Consider the following 25,459-nt stretch of genomic DNA (forward strand, 5'->3'; position numbering starts at 1 on the left):
ACAACAAGCAAATTTCATAAAGTCTGTTTGTAGCATAGTTTAGTAATTGGGGTGAAAACAAAAGTGAAATCTAACTTTGGACATCCGACTCCAGCTTCTATGTCTCTCTTTTACTCTGGAGTTTACATGAAATGTTCACAACTTCTAACTTATATCCACTGGGCCCCATGAATGTGTCCTGTTTACCCCCCCATTACAGTGCCCCAGAGTTTAGTGTCCAAGGGTGTGGAGACTATCGGTTTTAGTGTTATTCACAGACCGCCCTCAAGACGTGTCCCAATAATATATATTTGCACAAGCTTTTCCACAAAGTATTCAGTCATTTTCCTAAATGACTTCAGTCATTCAACATCTTCATCATTCTGCATTAGCAGTTCAGCTCTGGCTGCTTCAGCCTTCTGCATTCACAGTATTCTACTGTTAGAATTGTCTTGTTCCTGAAGGACAGTTTAGTATCCAGGCCCCAGCATGAACATTCAACTCCATACAGAACCATTTCAGTCTGACCTTCCAAAGCCCGACTGAAACAGTGCTCCAAATCAGATTAGCCACGTCACAGAGCTAGCCCTGTGGCTACCACACAAGTGTTTACTAAGTGTTTGACTGAGCTACCAACAGACACTAGAGTCCAATCCAATGTTCCAATGCATATTGTGACAGTTTGAGTTTGATGTTTTAATTTATTTATTTTATATTATTTTATTATATTGATTTTTCAGGGGTGCCAGCCAGGTCTCTCTCCTGACATATAAGATGTTCGGTTAGTCAGTGTAAGTCAGTCTTTAGCTTGAGTCTCAAACTACACAAAGGATGCGAGTTTTAACTAAACTCACACCCCACACATTAAATGACAAAGAAAAGAACACACATTCAAACCATGTAAAATTCAAAATCATGTATTAAACAATGATTTTAAACAAAATTCACACAAATTCAAACCCACAGTTGAAAACCCACCCCACAGAAAACCCAAAGTCCAAACTCAACAAAATCCACCAACCAAGCAAAAATTCGAACTTAAATCTTCCACAATTTAAACAGTCTTTTGAAAGAAGAAAGTAACAAAAAAAACAGTTCAGTCCATTTAAACAAAAAATTCCATTCCGGGTTTTCAGTTTATCAAAAAGGGGAAAAAAAAAAATATTCATTCAGTTCATTTCAGTTCGTTTGAAAAAAAAAAAAACAAGCGCACAGTTCAGTTCAAGGCCTTTTTTTAAAAAAAAACGAGAAAGCAGAAAAAAAACTTACTCACAACACTCCAATGGTCGCAGTCAGTCAGTCCGTCAGTCAGTCCAGTCCAGTCAGTTTGTAATCCATTCCGGTTATTTCTGCTGGTTTGCTGGTATGTGAGGGAGACTGTCTTGCTGCAGTGAGATGGATGGATGTGATACACCAGAGGGAGAAAACGGACGGAGATGAACAAAGTTGTAAACGGGATTAACTGCCGTACTTTTTTGTCTCTACTAACGAGCTGTTGCTCGGACGCTTCCGTGTCATGCCGACTCGAACGCACCGCCGCACTCTCCGAATGCGGATATGGGGGGGGTATTTAAAAACTGCCGCCAACTTCGGGCGAATCAGGTGTCGATGCTGTGGTGACAATTTCCGGCGTGGATCTGGATGCCAACATGCATGTTACAGGGTGTGTGTGTGTTTGGGGCAACTTCCAGGTTGTCACAATATGTAGAAAGAACAGAAGCATTCTATACTTGTGGAAAAGGAAGAGGGACACCTCCAGCTCTGTTCCATCCATCGGTTCAATGCTGAGGTTTACTGGTGTTTTAGCCCATGCTCTATCACTCTCTCATTTAGCTTTCTTCTGCTCCTGTCCTTTTTCTTTCTGCCAGTCCAGCTCCAGGTCCAGTGTCCACCATTACAACTAAATAAATCCAAGAAATCCCTTTCTTTAGGAAAAAGGACAGATCTTACTCCCCACTCATTCAGCTTACTTCTTACTGCTAATCTTTCCCTGTCAGTGTGGTGTTATAGTGACGTAGGTGTGCCATAAAGCAGTCCACTCTTGTCCGACCTGACCAGGGAAGCTGGAAATAGCCTTTGGAAATAACCTATTTTAGCACTGATCTCATTTTAAGTTGTGGACTACAATCAGGCATATAAATAAAAATGAGACTTTTTCAAGATCACGCATAGGGATGGGAATCGAGACCCTGTTCTTTTTGAGAACCGGTTCCCAGTAGCTCGATTCCTTGGAATTGTTTGCCTGCCTGTTTAACAATTCTGCTTATCGATTCTGCCTTCGTTGTGCATGCGTGATGACATCACATGTACACTGCATTGAATTGGTCAGAACATAGCCAACATGGCGTTGAGGCAGAAACGGTCTAAAAAGATGACACCAGGTCCACTTACTTGGAACACTTGCAAAGCTTCCATGTCTTCAAAAGGGTGGAATCCCTCCAATATGCTCAAACATTTGTCCACAGCATGTGAATCATTTACGGGAATGTCACGTATTTGATACTCTACTTAACAGCGCTTGTGAATGAAGCGGCAGAGTGAACGCCGGGCCGGTTCTGGTGTGGGCAACAAACATCGTAACTCCTCAAATACAAGTTTCCGAAGGTAAGAAGGGAAAGGAAGTGACGTACACAACAATGGGAGACAAGCTGAGCTGAGTCGAACCAGTTCCATGTAGTAGAAATGTGGCAATAGAGGAATTAGTAAAGTGTCTTTTGCTTCACTTTCAATGTACGCCCCCCCCCCCCCCGAACCGGCCCGGTGTCATCTGTTATTATTATTTGTACATACTGTACATGTTATATTTTCTGTGCAGAAATAGAAAATTAAAAGACAGTTAATGCAAACACACCTGTTTGTACTATTTTATTCCCTCACCCAATGAGAATTGATAAAAGAATCGATAAGGAATCGGATCGATAAGCAATATCAATAAGCAATATTGATACCTAATCACACATAAAGTCTTCACAGCACCTTTAAGAGAAGTGTATGAGACCACCTCTTTTCTCTCTCTCTCTCTCTTCCTTTACTCTCTTTAACCCCAACTGGTCAAGGCAGATGTCCATCCTCCAGGAGGTGGGGTCTACTCCAGGTTTCTACCTGTTAGAGGTACACTACCGGTCAAAAGTTTTAGAACACCCCAATTTTTCCAGTTTTGTATTGAAATTCAAGCAGTTCAAGTCCAATGAACAGCTTGAAATGGTACAAAGGTAAGTGGTTAACTGCCAGAGGTTAAAAAAAAAAAAAAAAAAAAAAAAGGTAAGGTTAAAAAAACCTGAAAAATAATGTACATTTCAGAATTATACAAAAAGGCGAACAAGAAATGGGTTAACAACTTAAAGCAGTTCTGCAGCAATGGAGGTTGATCAAGCCTTGAAAGTTGGTGCTACCAATTCCTCCAGGTGTCCCAACGTTTCTTAATTACTTCCAACCCCCTCTGTCTGCATGAAAGTAGTGTTGGAACACACTTTGGTACCATACCATTGTGAGCATTATTTGAACAGTATTGTACTGCAGGAAGTAGTGTGTTAGTATAAAAATGGTGAGGAAAAGGCAGTTAATGATAGAAGAAAGACAGACCATCATAACACTTAAAAATGTAGGTCTTTCCTACAGAGAAATGTCCAAGAAAGTCAAGGTGTCAGTAAGTCCAGTTCCCTTCACCATCCAAAGGCACTCAGAAACTGGACTGGGAAATGCTGACAGGAAGAGGTCTGGCAGACCCAAAGCCACAACAGAATCAGAACACAAGTTTCTGAGAGCCAACAGCTGGAGTGATAGGAGACTCACAGGACAACAGCTTCAAGCACAGCTCATTAGTGGTAGCTCATTTGATGGGTGGGGTTGCGGCAAGAAAGCCATTGCTGACACTTCAGAATAAGAAAAAGAGGCTTGCCTGGGCCATGAAACACCGCCAGTGGACTACTGAAGACTGGAAGAAGGTGTTATGGACTGATCAAACCTGCAACTGGAAGTCGTCTCTTCACAGTTGAAACAGACTCACTCACTATGACCACTATTGAGCTGTGCTTGAAGCTGTTATCCTGTGAGTCACCTATCACGCAAGCTGTTGACTCTCAGAAGTCAACAGCTTTTGTAAGACAGTTCGTACATACTACAAAGTCCTTCTCCAGCTTTGTCCCATCCACACTAGAAAAGCCAGTCAGTCCACACTTTGGATTTAAATGATGCAGACGGTGCATCTTTCAGTTTATTATTATTATTATTATTATTATTTATTTTATTTTTTTTTAAATCTTTCAGTTTAACTTCACTGCTCAAAACCTCCATATTAGCGCCGTTGTTTGTTTTTTCTTCTTCTGTGACTTCGGCTCAATTTTGAACACAAAGAGCGACCCCTGGAGGACATGTAAAACGTTGACAGGACTCACTAAGGAGGAAGTGAAGTGAATGTGAAAGAAGTGTATAGTGGCTATACTTTGACAATAAAATTAAAAAAAAAAAAATTACACATTAAGAGCGCACCAATAATCCATCGCTAAGATTAAATATAGCGATAGTTTGCCATATTGATATTTTGAGAGAGAGAGAGAGAGAGAGAGAGAGAGAGAGAGAGAGAGAGAGAGAGAGAGAGAGAGAGAGAGAGAGAGAGAGTGTCACATTCAATTTTATGTCATTAAGTTCAGGCTGTGACTCTTATCATACATGTGGAGTAGGGGTGTGCGATATGAGGATATTAGATTGTGAAGGATTACAATGGGGGGGGTACACAATGAGTACACACACACCGTACGACTGTACAAACTGAAAATGAACCTGAAGACTTAAGTCTCCCACTGTTGCGTAGCTCACCCCCTCCCCTTGAACAGAGCCTGAGCATACAAACTTCGGTTGTGAATTTGTTTTTGGGGGGCGGCAGGTGGGAAATGATGAGGTCAGTCCTCCACATACAGGTCCATCGCATTACTCATATGTTGACACTAGGAACCTGAAGAGAAAGCATCCAAACAGTCTGAGAGTCCAACTGAACTAGAAGAGCAGCCACACCACAGCCAGAGGAAACAGGTAGAATTAAACAAGAGCAAACAACTGTAACACAGGTATTTAGTAAAGACACTCTGAATGAGAAGAAGAGCAGGTACGTTCCACAATGATCCTGTTTTGGAGGGCCCAAATTCTTCTTCTCCTTCTCATCAATTTGATTTCTTTTGTTTGTCATTTCTAGTTTAATTTGGGGATCTCTGAGTCTTCATGTTTGGATTCTAATTTTTCCAAGTCATATTGCAGCAGTTGAGTTTTTCTATTCTCTGTTTCTTAAGAAATAATGTTATAGCAATCACTTGGCCTCTCATAACTGCCTTACAGGTATCCCAAATGACGGGTGGAGACACCTCCCCATTGTCATGAAGTTCTAAGTAGTTTGATATTTCTTTTGAAAACTGTTCAATTCTGTGTCTGTTCAATATGCTAGAGTTAAACCTCCAGTGAGTAAGTTTCTGCCTGTATGTAGTTATTAGAGGCAGATATAATGGGCAGTGATCAGAAAAATACATTGTTCCAATATGGCAGTGTTGCACGTCACTGAGATCTGTACCAAACATTAGGAAGTAATCAATTCTAGAATATGTTGAGTGCAGAGATGAAAAAAAGGTGTAGTCTCTGTTTTAATGGGTACAGCTGTCTCCAGACATCAATTAGTCCTAATTCCAACACCACTGAGTTTATTTTCTTAGTTAGAGACATTCTTGTTCCTGAAGAATCAAGGCGGGGGTTTAAGGTGATGTTGAAATTTCCTCCACATATGAGAGTCCCTTGGGCTTCTGTTACAATCTTATCTAATATTTGTGTATAGAGATCAGGTTTTGATCCCGGGGGAATATATACATTATAAAAAGTAAATAAATTCCCATCCACTCTCCCCTTTATCATTATGAATCTGCCTCCTTTATCACTAGTAGTGAGTATATGTTCATATATTTTTCTTCCAGAGATCAGTACGACAACCCCTCTCGTATGATTTGAACCATTTGATGAAGCAAACACATATTTAAATCCTCTTCTTTTAAGTTTCTCATGCTCTTTACCCATCATATGGGTTTCTTGCAAGAATGCAGTGTCTATATTCTCTCTCTTTATTTTTGTAAGAAGTCTGGACTGTTTGACTGGACTAAGAAGCCCATTAACATTTAATGAAATTAACTTTACCATATTTTGTCTTTTTTTTTCTTTTTCAGTTTTTATGTTTATTAAAAACTACCTCAAAAACCAATTACAGTTTAGTTTTTATGTTGCAGAGTGCATTTAAACAGAGTGTTGTTCACATTTTAGAATGTGTCTATGTTCTTGGCACATGTTGCAAAATTACACAAACTATTTAAATTAAAAATCTTCTGGAAGGTTCTTTGGGCTAAATTGTCAGTTTAATTTTTTTTTTCTTTTAGGGCTATGTTTTACATCTGGAAATTCTTTGGTTGCACTGTTCAGAAACTTGCAAATTAGTCTTGAAGATCAATGTAAAGAATTGTGATAAAATCCAGATTGAGATTTTTTTTTTAAATCATGATATAATATTTTTGCCATATCACCCACCCCTAATGTTGAGTTTGGTGCTGATGCTGAGTTATAACAATTTCATTTTTCTTGGTCAGACATCCAAATTGTGACGATCCAGACACTGAAGAATCCACTGAAGCTGTTACTGCATACATCACAAACCACCAACCAGAGCCCATGGCTGACAGGAGAGGTGGACGGGCTCCTGAGGGCTCAGGATTAGAGCCTTTAGGGTCGGAGACACTACAGACCAGGCCTGGTATTCAGACTCCCACGGAATACAAACCCTCACCACCCACTGGGGACAACCACATCACATTAGTAAAACAGCCTCAACCACTTCTATGGACGCTTTGAAACCAGTGGCAGCTGATGGAATTATTATTTGGTGGTGCAGTATCCAAGTCAGTTTTCACCTGCACCATAACTAGAGCTGCAACTAATGATAAATTTAATAATCGATTAACCTGTAGATTATTTGAATAACTAATCAATTCATCGGATAAACACAAAAGACTCAATTCTCAAAGATCGGTATTTAACCCACAGCAATATAGTCTGCAGACAAGTCACTAATGATTCCATCCACACAGTGGCTTCAGGTTTAGTTAGTGAGCACTAACCCACTACCCAGACTGGTTATAGTTACAGACTAGTAAGATCTAGTCTTCAACCAGCTCTGGTTATAGTCCATCTAACTAGTGTTGGATAAACTAGTTCCAGTCAGCGATAGGTAATGTTAGTCTGGTGGTCTGAAAAACCGAGATGGATGAAAACGGTAGAATTATGAAGGTAGTGTCTAAGTAGCTAGTGGGCTAAAGTACTCACTACATGTAGATTATCTTAAACTAGGGTTACATTCTGTTCGCGGTGTCCACGGCAGCCCAGTTTAACCCAAACATAGTGCACTGTGGGATTTCATCCATTTTTTTCCTCCATATTCAAGTTCTGTTCCAGAATCGGTGCACTACGTTTGGTCCAAACGGGGCTGCCGTGGACACGGGAACAGAATGTAAACCTAGATTTAAACATCTGTCCCGGGGCACTCACCAGAATTTACATCCACTTTAACTGGTGACATGGGAATAAAAAACAGAATTAACATTTAATTTTACCAAACAACTGGAGCATGTTCAAGCAGCGCGAGGACTGAAAAGGAAATCCATTCAAACTCACGTGACCGTCTCCGCTTCACTGCACGAGAGTCAGGAGCTCCGGTACCGGCTAACTATAGTGGAGAGCACCGAGATATCTAGGAGGAAAAAGACTTGGGTAGATTTGAGCTCAAACTGCTCATAAGTATCAAAAGATGAGAATCTGTGTCCAAACCCACCGACTAACATCGAGTAGAATGAAGCTGTGTAAGCCGCTGCACGGCTTGTCTCTGGCAAAAACAAAGGAGGAACAAACGGGGCTGGCACTTCCGGGAATGAAAACAAGATGCATTCTGATTGGTTGGTCATGTCAATACAGCCTTCTGATTGGTCTGTGTAAAGTATATGGTGAATGTGGTTCCGGCTCGACTCGACTCAGCCTTTTTGCGTTTCCATTACGTAAAAGTACCTGGAATCTGGTACCCGGTACTATTCTTTTAGTACGTGTTCGGACGAGGTTCCAAAACGGGTTTAGAGATACTAAAGTGTAAACACTGCAGACCACTAATTGGTCAGAGAGTTGGCTCTGCGTCATTGCGTCATCAATGCGCGACCCGCCATTTTTAAAAACCAGATGTGGAAGTGTGCATTAAATATAGCGGTAGGCTAATCCATGATGACAGCCTGCAAAACGACACCGTGGTCGGTCCAGGAGGTTCACACATTTCTGTCCTTGGTGGATGATGAAAATATTCAGCGTGAGTTTGACGAGACAACACAGAACTTACGCGTAGTGTCGCTATGACGACCAGGTACTCTAAAGTCAACACGGCTATGTTGTTTCCGGTGTAACTATGGAGACGGTCTACACGCGCTATCTTCAGGAGCTCCCAAAACTTCATATCAGCGATGTTCCTCAGATTGGACCAACTCCAACACCTCCCAGTAAAGTGGACAGAGGATTCCAACTGGATGTGGATCATATAGATATGATTTGGAAGGGAAGGAAGAACTTTGAACAGGTTGACGTGAACGTTAGCTAACAACTGGAGGACTGGATCATGTGTGTCATCTGGGGTTTGTTCTTCACAACGTTGTGATATTGTGACATTTCAAACCTGTTTTCTGTCTCTGTCTTCAGTCGTTCATATCTATTGAACTTGATCTGTCTACAGTATTGTGTTAGCTGCGATAGTTCAGTTCAGCATTAGCTCCATACAGTCAACGGAAAAAAATATTAGACCACCCCTTGTTTTCTTCAGTTTCTTGTTCTTTTTAATGCCTGGTCCAACTAAAGGTACATTTGTTTGGACAAATATAATGATAATAACAAAAGTAGCTCATAGTAGTTTAATTTCAGAGCTGATATCTATCCATTTAACATGTTTTCTTGATAATAACCAAAATCCCATCAGTTCTTCCATCAATATCTGTGGCATTGTACTGACAAAAACAGTGCTTGTAGACATTCCATGTTCTCTTTTTTGTCTGTTTTAGTTACATGATACACACAGGAGTTAGTACTGGATTGCATACCCATTATTTTTGATGACTTTTGATGGTCTTATCATTTTTTCCATGATTGTATGTCCTCTGGGGGTATATATCTGTCTCTGTCGTCTTGTATGTCACAATGTCGTTAATAGCCCCCATGATCATGGTCTTTTTTTTTTTTAATGGATGCACAGCAAACTGAACTAGAACTATTAAAAAGTAGAACAGCAGGTGTTCGTATGATTACCAATAACTAGAACAAATGTACATAAGTGTTAATACTACTACTACAAATACAAGTATTAACAGTGGATATGCTACTACTACAAGTACAAGTACTAACAGTGGATGTACTACTACTACAAATACAAGTACTAACAGTGGATGTACTACTGCTACAAATACAAGTATTAACAGTGGATGTACTACTACTACAAATACAAGTATTAACAGTAGATATACTACTACTACAAATGCAAGTATTAGCAGTGGATATACTACTACAATAATGCTGAAATTCAAATAATTCTCAAATTTAAGGGTCAGTGTTAAATCCACAGAGGTGTTGGACTAAAAAACCAAACACATGCTCTTGTACTGAGCGTACAGTACAGTAGTATCTTTGCTTCCAAAATCAGAGATGGTTTTTACTTCGTTTTTCCCAACATTGATTGTTTTTTTTATATAAAATAAAAAATAAATAAAATAAAAAAAAAAATAAATTTTTTTTTATAAATTTTATCCATGACTATGGTTTTAAATGTTCTACTTCTAAATTTCTAAAATATTTGTCATGCTCTGGCTGTAAATAATACATTTCAACAACAACTAACCATCTACTTTCTTCACATCTCGCTTAAAAAGAAAAATCTCCCATTAAACTTTAAGGAATATATGTATATGTTTACATATGAAATCAGCATAAACAGGACATCTTCCAGCGGTTTTTTGTTTAATTATTTCAAACATAAAATTAAAACCAAACAAAGAACAGATTTATTTAAAAAGAAAAGAAAACGTTTGAAAAGGAGTGGGATGACAGCCATAGACATGATGTGTCCCAATATTTGGATCCAGATCATTTATATACATCAGTATAACAATTTAAACCAAACTAACCAATGCAATGATATTTATTCTAATATAAATCTATATTGTGACATTTGTCACTATTGTTTTGTATCCCAGACCCCTGTTAGAAAGCAAATACCTGAATTCAACATGTCCACATACTTTTGTCCATGTAGTGTAAATCCCACCCACTGAGAGGTCCCATTGTAATGACATAATCAACATTAATACTAGTTTACCTGTCAGAATGTTATGGCTGATCACTGTAGGAAGAAAAATCTCCCATTGAACTTTATGGAAATATTTATGTTTATGTCTCAAATCATCATGAACAGGACATCTTACAGCTGTAGACATGATGTGTCCCAATATTTATGTCCATATCATTTATATACATCCATATAACAATTTAAACCAAACTAACCATTGCAATGTCATTTGTCTCATTAGGTTTATGATTTCAGGAGCCCATACAGACAGTTCAAATATACTGGAATAATTCTGCCTGTTCATCCTATAACAGAATAATCCTAGAACTGACCCAGAACATGTGTGGGTCAATATCACTATACGGTGCCTTTCAAACTTAGTAGATTTTACACATAACTTTATTTTAATCTTGTATTTGATCTTCTTACTTTACTAGTTTTCTTTTATAATTTTACTTTTCGACGTATTGGCTTTTTATTCATATTTTTGCACTGACTGGAAAACACACTGACAATAAAGTCTATTCTATTCTATTCTATTCTATTCTATTTGATGCCATGATAATCATCTTTACCTGTATAAAACTAACAGAAGTAACATATTTTATCATTATTTTCACATTTTTCTCCATTATCAGGTTTGTCTCATTAGGTTTGTGTTGTTATTTATTATCTGATACTAATTTCTGTCTGATATGTTCACCTGAAAAACAATAAACCTGTTCATTAAACTCCAGTGGAGCTACTATTAGTCATTTGACATGAAGGTTTATAGATATGAAGAGTTGTCTAAGGGTGGAGCTTTCATTGATTTATACGAGACAGTGATAAAAACAATCACCAGAAGTGAAAATAGAACAACTCTGTCTCATTAACACTGTACAAAGTGAGGATTTGTCGATGTTCACTGGACAGATGAGTTTTTCTTATTATTATCTTATATAAAAATACATTTACGAATGTATCATAATTTCACAAATATTTCTTTTCTATTTATGAGATTAAACTGTTAATTTAAAGTTTAATACTGTAAAAAAAAAAAAAAAAAAAAAAAAAAAAAAGATAAAATGAGATAAAATTACTGACAATTAACCATTAAAGAGGTATTTGTTCTGTAAGTTTAACAAGACTTGTTTATTAATTGACAAATATTTTGTGTAATTACGGGAGGTTTCACAACAGAAATGTTGAATAAATGTATTTTTGTGAATGTATAACATGTATAAGCACTGATAAACTGTCCAAATACAGTTTTTATCAGTGGATTGTACAACTTAGTCTCATTGAAAATTATTTATATATATATTTATAGGTAATTTGATTGTTTTAATACATGTAAATATTCTTTATTAAACATTAAAAAGTTAAAAAAAAAAAAAAAAAGCAAAATCTCATGTAAAGTTAGGGCAAAAAACTGTATTTTAATTATGGAAAATTACTGTATTTTTATGAGATGGTTATTTTCTGTATTTGAACTTTTTTTTTTTTTTTTTTTTGGCACCTCTGCTGCCAGAATAATATCTTTTTTTTTTTTTTTTTTTTTTTTTTTTACTTTTTTTCCAATTCTATGTGTCCTCCACACAGCACTGGGAGGATGACTCTGTGTTTGTATGAAGGTTGGAGTTCTCCTCATCCTTCTGCTGTCGGATCATAGACTGTCAACAACATGGATTCCATAGACTTTGACTGAACTCCTAAACTGTGTGAAATCTGCAGATGCATATCTTTAATGTCCTACAGATTGGACAATGAGCGCACTGATCAGGATCATCAGGCTTGTGACAGAACGGTTCAGGGAGAATCAGACATCATTTTCACACATGGATTCACCTCCATAAAGTCCAGACTCAAATTTGGGATGTGATGAAGACTTGATGCAGCCGTCCGATTCTCCATCATCAATAATCCAAAATGAATGCAACTGTGGACAGAACAAATATAATGAACCTTATTGTGACTCTACAGAAGCATTATGTGGTAAAAAAGATGTGATAGTGAATATCTCCTGGAATCCAAACCAAAGGGGGTGCAGTCAAATATTACATATGGGACTTTTTTTGTATATATACACTGTAAAAAAACAAACAAACAAAAAGATTAAAAAAAAAACGGTATTATTCCAGCAGCAGGGGTGCCGAAAAAATACTGTTCAAATACGGAAAATAACCATCTCATAAAAATACAGTAATTTTCCATAATTAAAATACAGTTTTTTGCCCTAACTTTACATGAGATTTTGCATGTTTTTTTTTTTTTACTTTTAATGTTTAATAAAGAATATTTACATGTATTAAAAGAATAAAATTACTTATAAATATATATATATAAATAATTTTCAATGAGACTCAGTTGTACAATCCACTGATAAAAACTGTATTTGGACAGTTTATCAGTGCTTATACATGTTCTACATTCACAAAAATACATTTATTCAACATTTTTGTTGTGAAACCACCCGTAATTACACAAGATATTTGTCAATTAACAAACAAATCTGGTTAAACTTACAGAACAAATACTTCTTTAACGATTAATTGTCAGTAATTTTATCTCGTTTTATTTATTTATTTTTTTTTACAGTATTAAATTTTAAATTAACAGTTAAATCTCATAAAAAGAAAAGAAATATTTGTGAAACTACGATACATTTGCAAATGTATTTTTAACTGTATTTTTCTGTGAAAAAAAAAACTTAAAAAATTGAAATTTTTTGGTTATTCACAGTTACAGTTTTTGTCGTGTTATTTTACATTTGACATGTAAAATCACAGTCTATTTTTGTAATTTCATTGATATTTTCCTGTATCTTAAAAATACAGGAAAAATCTGTAAAATAAACTTTAAAAATTCTGTTAAATTACAGATTTTTTTTACAGTGTACACATAACATTTCACACTCCTTCATCACCAAAACCTGTTGGAAAACAGTCAAACAAATGCAAGAAACTAAATGTAAGAGAGTCTATGTTTTAATCCGACTTCAGAAACACCCAGTGATGCACATGATAACACATCAATCAAGACAAAGTCACATTTCACTGATAACAACTGTTAGGTTTCTCTTCAAATCCACCTTTGTCTTCTTTCTACATTAAACCAAAGAAAAAGAAGAGTTGGTGACTGAAATGGAACAGAACAAACACGTGTTCAGGACCAGATGAAGCAGACAGACTAAATGAACTAGTTAGGTCATCGACAGGACATTTTCAACACAACCAATATTTGGTGGTTTCTCCTTAACACATGTGTTTTCTGTATGAGACCAGAACAGAACAGATAATAACACAGATATTGAAAGAGGTTGAAAAATGTCAGGTTCTCGCCAGTGTTGGCAGGTTCTTTAAATAGTTACAGAATCACAAAACACTGCAAAAACTTATTTAGTTTGGCCATTGAAAGTAAAGTAAAATCAATTCAATGTATTATTATTATTATTATTATTATTATTATTATTATTATTATTATTATTATTAGGGCCTGAGTGCTGAGAACTGTCTGCAAAGGCCCTACTGTACATTAGGGATGTAACAGTACAGGTTATCCACAGTTCAGTACGGTCAAAATAAACCATCTATTGTAAATGTGTTTATTTGGGTTAAATCTAAAAGATAGTCAAGGTCAGTTTTGTGAAGAAAAAACTGCCAACATATTGTCAACTTAAGCATCAATGCCAATCTCCTCTGCATCATAAATAGTGGCGGTACCTCCGACTGAAGGGGGAATTAAAAACATAAATAAATAAAAAATCCTGCAAAAATAATGGAAATTATTAATGACCAAATACAGCAGCTTTCACATAAAAAAAGAATTTAGGCAGTTTAATCTTAGCAGTTATTTCATGGTGTGTGCTTTGATGGTACTTCACCTCCAGTACCAAAATACTCCTTTATGACTCCTGACATCCAATTTAAAAATACAGTTAAACAATAGGATCATGGAGCTGATGTAAAAAATATATAGAATAACCAAATAATACAGAATAAAGCTGTTCATTCTAGTGTAAGATGTTATGAGAACAGAAAGTCACAGTTTGACAAAAGTAATGAAATAAAATAAGACACACAGACAAAAACACAACCTGGTGCACATATGATCTAAAAATGAGCAGGAATTTCACTAAACTAGTCACATATCTGAGTCTATTTTCAGTCCAAAAGGAACAGATTTGATGAGGATTTAATGCTTTTTTCTCAACATACGTGTCTGTAAAAACACTAAGTTTGGATTGTTGATGGAATAAATGAACACAAATGAAATGTACTAGTATGTTCTGACACTTTCTGATGTGAATAAACTGAGAATGACAAGTGGAATGTTGGAACTCTGATCAGTATCAGGTGGAGAACACAGGCTGGGGCGAGAAATATATGAAATGTTGGGTTTGTTTTTATTTATCAGGAGAAAAAAACTTTGGATTAGAGTCGGAAAAAACTGGAAATGAGGTTTTTACACCATTTAATAATAATTATAATGAATTTTGTAATGAATCCAAATGTTTTTTTTACTGTAAATGTCAGTGTAATGTAAATCAGACTCAGATTTATGATAATTCTTCATTTAAGCAACAAAACATGTTACACAAACTCTGGACATGAATGAATGTGAACATTTTACTGCTGAAAGATGCTTAAGTATCTAAAAACAGATGGAAATAACACTCACAAGCCTTTAGACTAAAATATTGTAATTCCACCAGTAAACAGGTGTTTATGGATGTAAATGTACAAAGGATAAAGTTATAATATTAGGAAAAAAAATAGAATTTTATGAGTAAAGAGTCAAAATTCTCTCCAACTTTCAGCCCAAAAGATGAACTGAATGCAGACGTGGAGGCTGTTCCCCAGATATTTCCACCTCTTTATGACTTTTCTCCAAACATTCTGTCTTTATTCTGTAAATACACTTCTTTAAAGTCATGGTCATTTTCAGCCTAAAGCCATAATCCTCTCACTTTGTAAAAATGCTGATAGATGAGTTATTGTGGAGGCATCGTCTCCGTTAGTGATTTCTTCAAACATCTTCTTCCCTGAAACTATTGGTGGAATTCATTTAAATTTCATCTGTATCTTCTTTGGGACAATGTTTACAAAGTTTGTTCACAGTTTGTAAAAATGTAGATTTTTTAAAATATTCTAAATGTTCTTTTCCTTCTAATGGTCCATATTCTGATGGTTTCTAACATGTAAATGGTTCCAGATATCAGTCTAGTTTCTACTGATCATTGATAGAAGTCACATGTGGACAATGGTTGGATGAGTTGAGTTCTTCTCCAGCGAAAGTCCCGCCCACTTCTATAGTTAGATTGATGTGCATCCAAACCACAGGACTGGAACACAGACAGAACCTGACAACCTCACACATTCAATTGGGGACTGATTCTGGATAGTCCAGTTCCACTGGATGAACAAGAAATCACACATTTACAATCATTTCATGACAAGAGGAAAAATACTTTATTCCAACATTATGGGCAGCAGTGTTATAGCAGAAGAACCTCTAAGTAATGAGCACTGCAACTGAAAAATAGAACAAAACAACCAACAGGAGCTAAATAAACAACAGGAAGAAAAATAGAATGAAATAATCACCAAAATTTACAAAAATTAACAAAATAATCAACGTAAATGAAGAAAAATTAAAACACGGGACAAATAATTCATCATAATTAAGTAAATACTAAGAATTAATGAAAATTTTAAAAATGAGCAACAAAAATTAACTAAATAATTGTCATAATTTATCAGAATGAAAAATAGCAAAACAATAAAATGGAAACATGGAAAAAAGGACAAAGTAACAAATGAAGAAAATGAAACAAAAGAAAAAAATGAACAAAAATTCGAAAATATAAAATAATCAACATGAAGAAAATATTCAACTAAATGAAGAAAAATATAACAAAACAATTGCCAAAGTGAACTTAAAGTGAGAAAGAAAACTCAAAAAGATCAGAAAAATCAACAAAATAATCAACATAAATGAAGAAAAATGAAACCACTGGACAAATAATTCATCATAAAGATGGAAAAAAAAAAAAAAAAAAAACCTAAACAAGTGTCAGAAATAAACAACAACAACAACAATAATAATAATAATAATAATAACAATAATAATAATAATAATAATAATAAAATAATAATAATGGACTAGATTTATATAGCGCTTTTCTGTGAACGCATACTCTAAGCGCATACAGATGATCCATTATTCATTCACTCTCACATTCTCCCTCTGGTGGTGGCAAACTACATTTGTAGCCACAGCTGCCCTGGGGCAGACTGACACAAACGTGGCTGCCAATCTACGCCTGCGTCTCCTCCGACCACCACTGGACATTCACACACATTCATACACTAAGTGGGGGCAAGGGGGGTAAAGTGTCTTGCCCAAGGACACAACAGCACATGGAAAGAGCAGGATTCGAACCGCCAACCCTTCGATTATTGGATGACCCGCTCTATAATCTGAGCCATGGACGCCCCAAACAAAATAACTGTTGTTGAATTCAGTCTGATTTCTGTTATTGGTGTTTCTAAATGTTCTGTGTATTTGTAGACGATCAACTCAGACAGAATTGTGTTAAAATTCAACTGATTTGTCTGAACAATTTTATGTTGAACAAAACACAACTACACAACACAACATCTACACAACACATCTACACAACTATACAACTAAACAATACATCTACACAACTATACAACTAAACAACACATCTACACAACTATACAACTGAACTACACAACTATACAACACATCTACACAACTACACAACTCAACTACACAACTATACAACACATCTACACAACTACACAACTCAACTACACACCACACAAACACACTGTGGATCCTGGTTTCCCCAGATTAAATCCTCCAAACAGTGGTTCAGTGAATGTGGTTTTGAAGGTGTAGATGTGGATCAGTTTGTCAGAGGAGACTCTGTAGAAGGACAGAGATCCGGCAGGACAGTCCACATACACTGAGACTGTACCAGAGGAGGAGGAGGACTGAGGGAAGGCTGCGCCTTTATTATTATGCCAGACCTCGTATCCATCTTCATCACACTCCAGACACCAGGACTGATCATTTTCTCCAAACCCACAGTCTGTACTGTTTCCTTTCCTTCTGATTCCTCTGTAAGTCACTGATATATAAACCTCTCCACTCCACTGGACCTCCCAGTAACAGCAACCAGTCAGACCAGTTGAACACATCAGCTGAGGATAGCACTCAAATCTGTCCTGATGATCAGGATATGACTGAACCTCCTCCACTCCTTCCACCTTCTTGTTGTTTTCAGACAGTTTCAGTTCTCTGTGCGCTGTGTTTGGATCCAGGGTGAGTTCACAGAAATCTGATGGACAGAAGAAAACACAAAACAGCTGCAGTTATTGATCAGTGATCAGCTTGATTTGACTTTAGGGGAAAGACTAGAAAATGACTTGTTTGTAATTGTGTCTCTGGTTCACACACTGTTACTGTGACACACATGACCATATGTTGGATTGGTGATGTGTGTGTTTTATAGCTGTAAGCTAGCTGCTAGCTGTGCAGTCTCAAGGAAAGACGCCACATTAGTGTGAATATAAAACCACAGTTACACAACCTCACCTGGTACCACATTACAAACACTAATGCTCAACAAAAGGAATAAAAACTGAACACACTAATCAGTCAAATTAATCATCACTCAAAATGAATGAAAATGAGCAAAAAACAAAATTAAATACAAAATTAACAAAACTAAAACTAATAATAATCATCATCAGCAAAATTTGCAAAAATGAAACAAACTGAACAAATTAATCAGAAAAATGAAGAAAATGCTCAAAGAAAATGAATAAAATGTTGGTTTTGTTGAATATTTAAAGGATGTCCTTTGTAACTTTGCTGTTCTCTGTTTAATTTAGTTTTTTGTTCATTTTGGTTCAGTTTGTATTATATTAAACACAAGTACTGATAGCTGTACAAGTCCTAGTAGTTCATTCAAAGACCAAACACAGAAGTCATGAAGTTATCATGAAAATCTTCCACAGAAATATTTGACTAAATAAATGCTGATCATGTGATCACATAGATAATGTGTGTTCCAATGCAGATGACTGATGGATAGCAGCGTCACAGCACTTTAAACCTCCACAGGTTTGAGTTCTGATGGTTTGGGGTAAAAAATTCTTGATGGAGACAAATAAAGGTCTGGTCTGAAACAGGTCTGTGAGTTTTATTTCAGAGAAGCTCTGAGATGTGAGTTGTAGTTGTGGTTTTTCTGGCTAATGTCATGTAGGCAGTAGTCAAGGACAGATAGACAGGAACTGGAATTTACTGACATTTCATTCCAATGGTTCTGTTCAGTCTGTGTCTCCAAGTTCACCGTCAAAAACCTTCTGATCAAAAACAAACTGTATTAGTGACGACCTTTGCACAGATTTTTTTTTTTAATCTTTCCCTTTTTCCTAATTGTCCATAAAATCCATAATATTACAGCCTTTATCTAATGGATGATAAATATTCATGGAAGTGATTTGATGTTTTGGGTTGAACTTGTTACTGTGACAAACTTTCCTCCTGATCGACTCAGCTGTGTTTTTGACTTTATTTTTTGTTCGTCTTCCACCTTTATCAGACAGTGGCACAAGAACGACACTAGAATGATCCATAAAGACAGAGGAGGTGTGATTGGCCAACGATCTGAGGTTCTGAGGACTTGTCCTTCAGGGTATTTGTGTCATGTGACCCGTGTCCTGACCAATCAGCTGTCAGCTCACCCACTGTCTTCACTGACAGTTGATGTGTTTTCTAATGTGGTACCAGCTCCTTCTGTATGTTTGGGTTGGATTTCATCCGTAATCCAATGGAATGAAAGTTATGTATGTAACTACGGTTCTATGAATCCCAGATGACCGCCAGAGGCGGTGCTTCAAGCACTGAATGATCATTCGAGTATTAATGACAGAGTCACTTGTGACCTCCCGGTAGCTCAGGTGAGTCCATATTGTCACGTGACACCGGAACCTCAGTCCCTTAATCTTCTCGCGAGAGCACGAGGATTCCAAGGGACCAAGCACTCTGGTGGTCATCCAGGATTCATAGAACCGTAGTTACATATGTAACTTTCGTTCTATTTCATCCCTACTGACCGCCAGAGGCAGTGCTTCAAGCACTGGATGATGTATATCAACAAGGTCACGAGGAATCTGCAAAACCCCTGACAACAACTGCTACAACAATACCCACTTTAGTGAGATGTAGAGGGTTGCTGCCCAAGGATGCCTTGTAGTGGATGGGGTGTGGCTACATTCACCCTGTAGAACCTTGCAAAGGTGTTTGGAGAAGACCAGGAGGCTGCCCTGCATATAACCTCCAATGGCACTCCATTCATGGCAGCCCATGAGGTTGATAGGCTCCTCGTTGAGTGGCACCTGACTGCAGCAGGCAGAGGTTGACCCTGCAAGGTGTAGGCTTTAGCAATCATGTCCACAATCCAGTGGCAAGACGTTTCTTAGAAAGAGCCTGATCTTTCCATGTGCCAGCATAGCAGATGAACAGACTATTTGTTTTCCGCAAAGATGCTGTGGAAGTGATGTATGCCTCCAGAGCACGGACAGGGCACAGAGGCTCAAAGGGGGCCCCGGTGTCAAAACGGGCAAGCTGGAGTGGCTGGGTGTGGCCTGCCATTGATGGCACCTTTGGAGTACATGACACATCAGTCCACAGTGTATGATGATTCAACAATTCCTGAAGAAAGGCCAGTATGTCAGGGACTGAACAATGTACTGGGTCCCGTCCTTTGTCAAGGCACCATTTCTCAAAAACTGCCCATTTGTTAGCATATATAGCACGTGTGGATGGTGTCCGTGCATTAGCCATCGTGCGCCCTACCTCCCCATCATATCGGGAGAAGGAGGAGCCGGGCCTTGCAGTGGCCAAACCCAGAGCTGGAGGCGATCCAGGTCGGGGTGGAGAATTTGGCCCACCAGCTGGAACAGGAGATCTCTCCTGGAGGGAAGGCGCATTGGTAGGCCAGAGCAAAGCCTGCACAGCAGAGGAAACCAAGTCCTTACTGGCCAAAAGGGGGCCACCAAAAGGACCCTGTGCCCCTCCTGAAGGACTCTGAGGAGAGTCTGAAAGATTAGGGCGAATGGAGGAAAAGGATAGAGGAGAGTGTGGGACCAATCGTGTGCCAGTGCATCACCGCCCAAAGGACTGGCGCTGTCTGTCAGGGAGAACCAAAGGGGACAGTGAACCACTTCTCTGGAGGCAAAGAGGTCCACTTCCACTCTGCCAAAGGTCCTCCAAATGCAATCAACCACCTCGAGGTGAAGCTTCCACTCCCCTGGAAGCGGCTTCTGACGTGACAGAAAATCTGCAGGCATGTTCTGTGGTCCTGGGATGTGGGCTGCCCGGAGGCTGGTAAAGTGTGGAGCCGCCCAGGTCAGAAGCTGCTGAGTTAAGCGCAACAGAATCCTTGACCTGGTGCCTCCCTGGTGATTGATGTGAAAGACAACAGCAGTGTTGTCTGATTTCACCAGCACATACCTGCCTTGCAAGCCTGGGAGGAAGTACTGGAGAGCCAGGTACACGGCCAGCAATTCCAGGACGTTGATGTGTTCCCTGCTCTGCAGTAGGGATCATGTCCCCTTGGCCATCCGCCCCTGCCATGTCACACTCCAACCCATGGTGTATGCACCACCTCCCTGCGTGACGGGAGGGAGCCAAGTGGGACCGCTGTCGTGATACACGACCTGTCCCTCCACTGGGATAGGGACCGGATGCACTGAGGTGGGACACAAAGTTTCCTGTGTCTGTGTGCATGCTGCGCAGGGTCCAAGCCCAGGCCATTTAACCACATATGAAGTGGTCACAGTGAAAGCAGCCATAGGGGCACCACACCAGATGCGGCCGTGAGCATGTCCAGAAGGCGCAAATACAGCACAAAAGGCGGAGCCCTGCCGTGCCGGAATGCTGGAAGCAGGTCCAAAATACCGCTGACCTGCTGGGGTGAGGGGCAAGCAGTCATTGAAACTGAAGTCAGGGCAATGCCAAGAAAGACTGTTTCCTGTCAAGGAGTGAGATTGCTCTTCTCCATATTCACCCACAGGCCCAGGTGGCCTACATGATTGAGCACCATCTGAGTGTCCCGGAATACTTGGTCACGGGTTGCTGTACAGACAAGCCAGTCATCTAGGTAAGGCAGAATTCTCAACCCTTGTGCCTGCAGGGGGGACAGGGCTGCTACCACACACCGGCTGAACACCCTGGGAGACAGTGAGAGTCCGAATGGGAGAATCCTGAACTGAAAGTGCTTCCCCTGGAACGCAAAGCAAAGAAACTGCCAATGACGTGGTGCAATGGGGACATGGAAATATGCATCTTTCAGGTCGATTGACGTGAACCAGTCCCCTGGGGAAATTGCATGCAACACTTCCCTGGCGGTCAGCATGTGAAAGGGTAACACCTTTAAAAATACATTCAGGCCCCTAAGATCTAGAACTGGACGTAGATCTCCGGTTTTCTTTGGGACCAGAAAATACTTGGAATAAAAGCCCCCTGGATCCAGCAAGGGGTCCACAGGCACTATTGCACCCTTGGCCAGCAAGGTGCAAATCCCTTGGTTCAGCGCCCATGCTTTCGCTGGGTCCCTGATGACCGTCATTCTGACCTGACCAGGGACAGGGGGCTGGCATTGGAACTGAAGATGGTATCCCCAGGACAATGTTGATAGAACCCAGCATTCTGGGGTATGGGCAGCCCAGCTGCTGAGCTGTCCTGGGGTAAAACATCCGACTACCAGCCCTATCACATCATCTGCTGGCCCCCTGGCCTCCTGAGGGTCTGGGGGGGACGCTGAGCAGGCTGCATGGCCCTAAACAAACATGAAGTCCGAAATCCAGCCTGGTCTCCCTGGTTCTGAGCTGGTCTCGGAGCCGGCCTGTGGGGCTCAACAAATGGAGCAGATGGCAGTGAGCACGTCTGTGACGGAACTGCAACCACCCTAGTGCCAATGGGTTGACGGTCACGTATGTGAAGCCCTGCCAGCTGCTGTCTTGTACAGGAGGCCTGGGCTGTGCGCTCCAGGGCTTCAAGCGCAGCAGAACCAAACAGTTCCCCTGGAACCACAGGCAGAGTTCTTAAGGTTCTCCTACAGGGCTCAGTTAGCAGCGACTGCGCCAGCCAGACCTGGCGCTGAGTCTGGACCAGTGTAGAGAGCATGCATCCAAGCTCTCTTGTCATGAGAGCAAATGCCTGTAGGGACGCATCCACCAAGCTCTGCGTTGACTGATCCACTGGCACTGACTCCAGGGAGGAAGATAGGCCCAGCATCAAATGGGAGAGAGAGTTCCCAATCCGACCCATACGGGCCCCCAAATCGTAGGCCCTGCAGAGCAGGTCGTCCATGATATGACACTACAGTCGCAGACAATGAGCATTAGACCTCAGAGCCTCGTCCGAAGGGACAATAAGAGAGGCAATGCCCGGTTCCACTGCTGGCATATCACCCAAGCCAAACTTTGACGCCTCCTGCATGGCAGCCAGGACCCTGCCATCAGTTGTCAGCCCCGAAAATGCCTTCATATAAGTCCAGCAGGCATGTAATTCTTTCACATATTCCTCTGAGGGAGGGACTACCAAGGCTGCCTCAGTATCATGGCGCCGGAAGAAAGCGCTAGAAGGAGTAGGTCAGGCCTGCAGAGCATCCAGCTGCAAGTGGGTGAGAGCTGTCCTAAAATCTGCTGTCACAGACTCTTCTCTGCCTCCCTGAGAGCAGATGGAGGCATTGGAGTCAGAACCAGAAGTCTGGGAGCTCAACACTGGGAAGCCCTCACAGAAGTGGGTACCAGAAGCTGCAATCGAAATAGCATCTTCATCCCAGGCCGAGGCTGCATCCTGCTCAGGGGAAGGAGCTATGCTGTGGCTGCCATCTGCCTGGAAAGACTGGAGGAGGGCTTTCATTTGGGCCAACTCGGATGTGAGTTGATCCATCCATGTGGACATCACCCCAGTTTTGTCCCATCTGGCTCTTTTCTTAGGCACTGACTGCGCCTGTGCAGTTGACCACTACAGGCATGCCGACTGTCCTGGCGGCCTTTGGCTTGGCTGCATAGTGCCTGTGCAGTCAGTAGGCTGCTCAAATGCAGCCAAACGAGCTAGTCGTTCTGCCCGAGTCATAACGCTACAATTAGCACATGCATCCTCGGAGAGCACCTCCCTGAGATGCTCCACTCCAAGGCAGGAGAGGTACAAATCATGCCCATCCTCCGGTTGGAGCGGGGCCAAACAGGCTGAGCACTACAAATTTTCAAGCATAGTGCAGGCTAATAAGCAGCTAGACTGAGTCAGGTCGAGCAGAAAATGCCACTATTGACTCAGCTGTATATTGAACCCAACTCCAGCGGTCAGCCCGTAGGACTCACGTCGAACAGAAAACGCCACTAGTGAGACAATAAACCACAAAATCTAAATAAACTTGGCAAATTAGAGCGAACAGTAAGCCCTACTGTTGATAAAACGTGTAACAAAGACAAGCTATTATTAACAAACAAATGGCACAACACTGAGAACGGGTGCCAATAACAAACACTGAAGCAGACGCCAAACACGGTCGCTCAGTCAATTACAAAAGCTGTAACCAGCCGAACACGGTTGTACAGCTGTAACAGAAAACGTCCAAGCGGCCAAGCCGCAACGGAACTATAAGATAACAAAACAAGCTTACCAGTCGCCGATCTGGTGTAAAATGGATGCAGCTTGCGCAGCCCCTGGAGGGCGAGACTCACTCGCAGCTCCGACCGCAAAAGCCAGTCACGAGGCTACAAGCAGCAAGCCGTGAGATAAGCAGTGGTACATACACAATAGCTAACAGCTTTAGCACAACCACTCATGCACTCAGTAAAACCTGCACGCAGAAAGAACAAAAGGGACTGAGGTTCCGGTGTCACATGACTATATAGACTCATGTGAGCCACCGGGAGATCACAGGTGACTTTGTTGTCATTAATACTCAACCTGCGCATGCGCAAGAATGATCATTCAGTGCTTGAAGCACCACCTCTGGCAGTCAGTAGGGATGAAATAGAAATCCACTTACATTTCCTCAGACCTGGTTTCAACCATCGGACTCCACTGGGCTCCAACCTGAAAGGGGGGGGCGGGTTCAGAGCAGCATTAAACATGGACATTCCATCACTCTGATCCACTTCAGCTTTTCTGTTCACATCCAGTCAATGGTTCCTGTCAGTCACTTATTGAACGTCTGTATCTGTGACCGTGGTCTGGAACTTCAGTAAAGGATGTGGAATCAGCTGTGACACAGTGTTCCTGTCAGCTCCACCTGTTCTATCACACATTATCTGTGTGTGCATCAGCTCAGTCCATACCTGACAGTGTCCAGTCTCCAGTGTGGATCCTCCACTAGAGCACACAGCTCCTGTCCTGAGGCTCCTGGATGGTTGTAGCTCAGGTCTAGCAGTCTGAGATGGGACGGATTGGACTTTAGGGCTGAGACCAGAGAAGAACATCCTTCCTCTGTGATCAGACATCCTGACAGTCTGCAACACAAAACATCACACATCATCTGAGGAGGGAAAAGAAGCAGCGTCAGCTGTTGGACACAGTTATTCTGTGGATGGATTTCAGCACAAATGGGATTGACCTGGAGCCAGTTTCTATTGGACTGACTCGGTTCAGGACAAGATCTGAACACAGACTCAGATTAGTCCAGTCCCTGTCCAAAGTCTGGAAAGACCTGATCTTTTATTGTTACTCAGATAAATTTATCTGGATGAAGATTGACTTTGACCAAATAAAGACACAAATGTTACAGATATTGGTCCAAAAACATCAAGTGCATAAATGACCATCCTTCACCACCTCCAAATCAAAGGTTCAATGGTTCTTGGGTTCCAGTGTTTGAACAGACAAACCAGTTCCACTCCAGTCCAACCCTCAGACTGTAGACACTTTACTGTCCTTTGGATAATATCTGTAGATGTAGACTCATTTGGTTCAAATACATCTTCATACAGTTTAGTTCCTGTGTTTGTTACTTATAAATAAAGGAACATGCATGTGTTTCATGTCAGACAGTGAACAGCTGCT

General features: G+C 40.1%; 1 protein-coding gene across 1 annotated transcript in view; it reads right to left on the reverse strand.

Annotated features, from left to right (window-relative positions):
- Nucleotides 1-25,459, reverse strand: part of LOC115433363 (NLR family CARD domain-containing protein 3-like) — a 102,953-nt gene that overhangs the window by 50,863 nt on the left and 26,631 nt on the right. The gene's annotated exons all lie outside the window — the stretch shown is intronic.

Source organism: Sphaeramia orbicularis, chromosome 2 (assembly GCF_902148855.1).
Source record: "Sphaeramia orbicularis chromosome 2, fSphaOr1.1, whole genome shotgun sequence".
In the NCBI taxonomy this organism is placed as follows: Eukaryota; Metazoa; Chordata; class Actinopteri; order Kurtiformes; family Apogonidae; genus Sphaeramia; species Sphaeramia orbicularis.